Here is a 6,631-nt window from a genome sequence, read left to right as displayed (position 1 = left end):
ATATATAGTATTAGAACAGCTGAAAACCCTCCTACATAAAACACAGTGAAATGTGTTTACACTGTAATAATAGTAACAGAACATCAGATGAGCTCTCAATAAAGACAGAAAATTACTCAGGAGCCAGAAAATGAACCAAGAACAGCAAGGAAGCTCAAGAGCTAGTGCTAGAGCGCATGGAGTGGGGGTGAAGGAAAATCAGGTCATTGTCGTAGCCACTAAGTGTTGACTGCCTAGTGGGAAGGAAGTTTAATTAGCTTTTGAATGAAAGTTAGAGGTGAGACCCCAGACTCCTGGAGTACCCAGTGAGTTTCAGCAGGTATAAGTCAATAGGAAGCCAGCCTGGCTCCCTCTGACTCCTTTATGAGACCCCTGGCTGATCCTGGCAGTGCATTGCCGGAATCACAGTGCTCTGGGAGTGCTGAGGAAGGACAGCAAGTCCAGCTTTGGGCAGCTTAGGGACTTTGCAAGAAGGTCACAGAAAATAAAAAGGACTGGGAATGTAGCTCAGTGCCAGCGCCCTGGATTCAATCCCTAATAGCACAATAAATAAATATCTTAAGAGCTTATGGCTTTGGGCTTGCCCTCACACATTGGCAATCAAATATATAGTATCTGCCACGGTAAAAACTGACTTAAAGAATCAAATATTACAGAATGTTTTAAAGAAGTTAATTGAAAGGAGTAGATGGCAAACAAAATTGAAGAAAATGTTAATGAACTGGAAGAGAGACATAAGAAAATAATATAAAATGCACTCCTTTTGTTATTCAGGAAGATTATAAAAATTGTTTTTTTTTTATTCAAAATTCTTATTATAATTTTCTGCAATTTTTATTTAGTGTTTTTTTTTCCAGAACCAGGGATTGAACTCAGGCCCTTGGGCTTGCCAGGGAAGTGCTTATTCTATTGAGCCATCTCCCTGGCCCCCTTATTATAATTTTAAGGGAGACTCCCCAAACCAAAAGGCAATAGATTTTCACAAGAAAGGAACAGAGAAGAGAGAAAAAAAAAAAAACCAACACATTGACTCATTCAATAGAATACAGTGAAAGAAGAAAGAAAAGCAAAGACAAAGTAAGAGCAATAGAGCACAGCACAATATGTCTAGAAACCCAAATTATACAATTACCATAAATGGTAATAAACATATTTTCTAGTTAAGAGGCAAAAGTAGTCACATAGAAGTATTTTAAAATCAAACTATATGTCATTTTTGAGGGCAACACATAAAACTGTAGAAAAAAATGTTGATGTCTATAAAACTTAAAAGAGAAAGAATTGAAGAGAACATAACAAAGCAAATGCTATTTTACAATGCAAAAATCAAAGCCATACAACAAACTGGCATAGCTATAGTAATATTCATTGAAGATAACCAAAAAGAATAAAACATGATTAAAAAATTTTATACCAAAGATAACTCAGAATTATATAGTAACATCCTTTTTAAGCATGCATAACAAGGAGCTCTTGCTAGGCATGGTGATGCGTACCTACAGTCAGCACTCTGTGAAGCTAAGGGAAGAAGGTAGCAAAACCAACCTTGATGGGATTCTAGGAAGAAATTGATACATCAGGGACGATGGAGGCAGATCCTAACACAAGTAGTAAACTCATCTGCTGTAACAGAACACTCAAATGCCAGAAAACCTGCTAAATGATATGGAAATTTAGTACATAATTTGAATTTTGAAATGATAAAATATAGACAGCCCTGAATATTTCTACCGAACATTCAAGGAACACATAATCCCCATTCTATACAAACTTCTTCTGAGAATAGAGGGCAGGAATGTTCCAAATTATTTTTATATGTTTAGTAAGTATGGTACCAAACAGAGATAAGGACAGGACAGAAAAGGAAAATTGCAGCTAGTCTCATTTAAGAACAAGATGCAAAAGCTCTAAATAAAGTATTAACTGAACAAATCCAAAAATACATGCATAAAAATATATCATAACTATGTTGATTTTATCTCAAGATTACAGGAACCACTGAGTGTTGGACTATCTAATAACATATTATTAACTGTTAAAAGAAGAATCATATGTTCCTATCAACAGTTGAGGAAAAACATTTGGTAATATTTAGCACATGATCAAACTAGGAACACACATGAATTTACTTGTGTCAATGAAATGTAAAAACGAAATCTATATAAACAAATATATGTGTGATTATAAGACCTTGGAAACATATTCTTTACAAACAAAAATAATATAAGGATACTTATGGACCCTGACTGTTCATTGATGTATCAGAGGTCACAGCCAATAAAGTTGGACATAAGATGGAAAGAAACACAGGAATCCATGATAATTGTTCAACACAGAAAACCTAAGACTCAAAAAAAGACATTATTAATAAAAGAATTGAGTAAGTTTTGTTAAGTGGCAGACCAGCATACAAAAATCTATTGCTTCCTTAATATTAGAAGATAAATTTTAAATATTCTTTAAAGGGAAAAATACATACTGCAGCAACAATAGATATTATCATACCTCAGCATCAATTTAACTGAAGATACAAAAGGCACAGATAGAAATATTACAACACTTTATTGAAAAAAACCATAAGAATATCTACAGAGATAGAAAGTTAAACCATGTTCTTAAATGAGAAGACTTAGTTTCATAAAGATGGTTAATTATCCTAAATTAGTCTATATATTCCACATGAAGGGCCGGGGAGATGGCTCAATAGAATAAGTGCTTCCCTGGCAAGCGCAAGGGCCTGAGTTTAATCCCTGGTTCTGAAAAAAAAAACCTTAAAAAAAATAAAATATATATTCCATCTGAAAAAAATTCCAACTTATTTTTTCATAGAAGTTAACAAACTGATGCTATTATTTGTATACAGTATCCAAGAAGGATATAAAATAAGTATAATGGTATAAAAAGTAGCAGGTGAGGAAATTTGCCCTGTGGTGCTGCAATGATTATTCATGCACAAAATCTATCATTCTGTACTCTATCAGTTAAGTAAAAGACAATGAATGTCTGGAGTGAATATTGACAAGGTTGTAAGCAACAGAAGTGCCCATCTCGTTTGTAAGGGTCTCAATCGTTTTGATGTGAAGACTCAAGCAGGCCTAGCAATATATCACACTGCTAATGTTGAAGATGAAACGTGGATGGCCTCTATAGCTGGTGGGGATGCTGAGGAAACCGATGCTCTCTTGGGACCCCAGCTTTGCCCTCATCCTGCTTTTACCCCACTGAGACTCATGTTGAACTTCTGACCTCTGTAAATAGAAGCTAATAATTTGCATTATTTAGGCCACTAACTTTGTGGCTTATGACTTATTGCAGTCATAGAAAACTAATACAACCACTTGACAAAGAAATTTTGGAACATCTAGACACTCAGCTCAAGGATGCCACCACTGCTTTACTCCTTAATTATGTGATCCTGGCAAACACTACTTGTTAAAAGCTCAAATTCTCAAGTTTTCTTCCCAATCTGGTGAACCAGCATCTGTACGGTTCACAGTATGGCCCAGGTGATTATCAAGTACTGTCCTGGAGAATATTTCCCACAAACAGTCAAGCACAAAAATTACAATCCTGCCAATAAAAGTAAATAATAATGATAATAGTAATAATAATGCCATAGAGTGCATTGATAAATTATTGCTCTTATATTCAACAAAATATCATATAGCTGTGAGAAATAATAAAGGAGAACCTCTTGCTGGTGGGTAGGGTGGATTCAGGTGCAACCATCTTGGGTGAACTCCAGGGTCACATGAGGATCCTAGTGAAGGGGCCTCTGGACTGGTGGGCCAAGACATCCAGAAGGTGGTTGTAGAAGGTGTTGGCCTGCCAGGAGAGGAATGGGTGCTTGTCTCATCCAAAGATGCAGACCTCACAGATACAGCACAGATCAAAGCCCTGTTCCAGAAAATCCAGCCCACCCATGTCATCCATCTTGCTGCAATGGTGGGAGACTATTCCAGAACATCAAATATAATTTGGACTTCTGGAAGAAGAATGTACACATCAGCAACAATGTCCTGCATTCCACCTTTGAGGTAGGCACCTGCAAGGTGGTGTTCTGCCTGTCTACCTGTATCTTCCCTGAGAAAACTACCGATCCCATTGATGAGACCATGATCCACAATGGGCCTCTGCACAGCAATTTTGGGTAGTCCTATGCCAAGAGAATGATGTGCAGAATGGGGCTTACTTCCAGCAGCACAGCTGTACCTTCACTGCAGTCATTCCTACCAATGTCTTTTGCCCTCATGAAACTTCAACATCGAGGATAGCCATGTGCTTCCCGGCCTCATCTACAAAGTGCACCTGGCCAAGAGCAGGGTCTCAGACCTGACTGTGTGGGGTACTAGGAAGCCACAGAGGCAATTCATCTACTCGCTGGACCTGACCTGGCTCTTCATCTGGGTTCTGCAGGAGTACAGCAAAATGGAGCCCATTATCCTCTTAGTGGGTGAGAAAGATGAGGTCTCCATCGAGGAGGTGGCCAAGGCTGTGGTGGAGGCCCTGGGCTCCCATGAAGAAGTCCCATTGGATGCAACCAAGTATGGTGGGCAGTTTAAGAAGACAGTCAGCAATGGCAAGCTTTGGACCTATCTGCCCAACTTCTAGTTCACACTCTTCAAGCAGGCCATAAGGAAACCTGCACTTAGCTCATGGACAACTCCAAGCAGGCCCAAAAGTAAAGCAATGAGGAAGCAGGTATTCAGCTGGCAAAGCTCAGCAGCCCATGGCCTCACACCTTTCCAGGGGCCAAGGAGTCTGACCCATATCCCAACCCCTCTGCTGGGGGGTCCAGGCAGCTGCATCAAGGCCCTCTTTCGGTCTGTCCTCAGGGAAACAAGGCCTGGGTGGCCCAGCACCTCCCTCCTTGCCATCCCTGCCTTAGTCCACTCTGTTTCCTCTGTCCTGAGTCTGAGACCCAATAAAGTGCATTTTCATAAAAAAAAGAAAAAAGGAGAACCTCTTGGAGAAAACTTTCAACGTACTATTGAATGGAACAAAGCATATTGCAGAGGGGATACTATACACATTGATATACTATGCACATAAATTTTAAAGCATGTATAACAAGTATAAAATATTTATTGATACATACACATATAATTAAAGTGGAAAAATTTTCATGAAACTGAGAAATACTAACATTAAAATGAACTTTCTGGGGGGAAAAAGAAAAAGAATAGGATAGGCAGAAGTTCTGGCACAGATGAAGTTTCCGCCAGGTTGTCTGATGGCCACAATGGTATTCCTTGTATTATGACTCAGATTTGTCTGACGCCTTCAAATATTTTGTAATTAAAAAGAATCTATTAGTTTATGAATGGAATTTATAGGATTTCTACAGCTGATGTCCTCATCAATTTCAAGCTCCAAAACATTCTTCTGAATTTATTTTTGTATTATTTGATTACCGTCAAAGTCAGCTGAAAATGACTACTCTAGGTTTTCCCTTCACAGATCCCTGGGGCTCAGGCGAGAGTTGTACTAAACAAGTCATAAACCAGTTTCCTGTCCCAGATTCCAACTATTGTTCCACTTAAAGTAACATTTTTCATCAGTTGATCAGGGTATCCATGTAACTAAATTCAGTGACTTAATATGTTCTGTACAAATCGAGTATTGCATTAAAAATCCTTGATCCCTTGAATCCCAGTACCAAAAACAAAAAAGTCTTGATCCTTTCAAGAGATGCTTTCAGTAAAAGTAAGCAGAAAACAGAGTACATTGCTTTAAGCTAAATTGCTAAAAATAAATACTGATGGACACATTGTCTTTAAAAATTACACTGATTTCCAACACATGTACTCTCTGAACAGTCAGACATGCTTGAGACTATTATTTTTTTGCTTGAGACTAATTTTATGGATGCATATAGAAAAGTCAATTATTATTTGTTGTTATCCAAATGCACTCAATTTCATCTGGAATCACCATGTCACTAAATGTAAACATTGACATTCTGAAAATTCTGGCCTTCTTTCTTTAATGGTCTTAATTAACTATCTTTATATATGAGCATAACCCCCACACACTTAATGAAAGTCTCAATGTGTGTAAATGCTGCTTTCTTGAGTCATTTTGTGTATGTCTCCTGTATAACAAGACCAGGAAAAATAAAGAGGATCAAGAAAACTTCCCCCAACTTGGTGCAACCATAATGGAAATCAGTGTGAAGACTCCTTAAAAAACTAGGACTGGAAATCCCATTCAAGGCAGCTTCCCCCTACTGGGAATTTTCCCAGAGGAACTGAAAACATATCATAATGATATGTGTACCTATGTTTATAGCAGCACAATTTGTGATAGCTCAGTCTTGGAAACAACTGAGATGCCCGTCACATGAGGAATGGTTGGAAAAGATGTGGTACTTTTATACAATGGAGTATTATTCAGCTATAAAGAATGATAAACTCAAAGCATTTATATTTGAGTGGATGCCACTTGAAGATATACTCTTAAGTGAAATGAACCAGACCCACACGTGTAAATATCGTATAGTCCCCAGAGAATAAGAACTCAAAAGATGAAATACAAATAGAAAGGTATAACACAATTAAAAGAAAACGAGATCTTGAGGATTGGACAATGAAGAGAGGACAAGGAAAAAAGCTAAGAAACATGACAGGGG

The 6,631-nt window shown here is 37.9% G+C and overlaps 1 protein-coding gene and 1 pseudogene across 5 annotated transcripts in view; both read left to right on the top strand.

The window, feature by feature from the left end:
- Veph1 (ventricular zone expressed PH domain containing 1) overlaps positions 1–6,631 on the top strand; it is a 274,142-nt gene that overhangs the window by 62,201 nt on the left and 205,310 nt on the right. The window lies entirely within an intron of this gene.
- Positions 3,000–4,685, top strand: LOC105743301 (annotated as a pseudogene).

This window comes from Octodon degus, unplaced genomic scaffold, assembly GCF_000260255.1.
Source record: "Octodon degus isolate 3935 unplaced genomic scaffold, OctDeg1.0 scaffold00115, whole genome shotgun sequence".
In the NCBI taxonomy this organism is placed as follows: domain Eukaryota; kingdom Metazoa; phylum Chordata; class Mammalia; order Rodentia; family Octodontidae; genus Octodon; species Octodon degus.
This window is presented reverse-complemented; position numbering and strand designations above follow the sequence as displayed.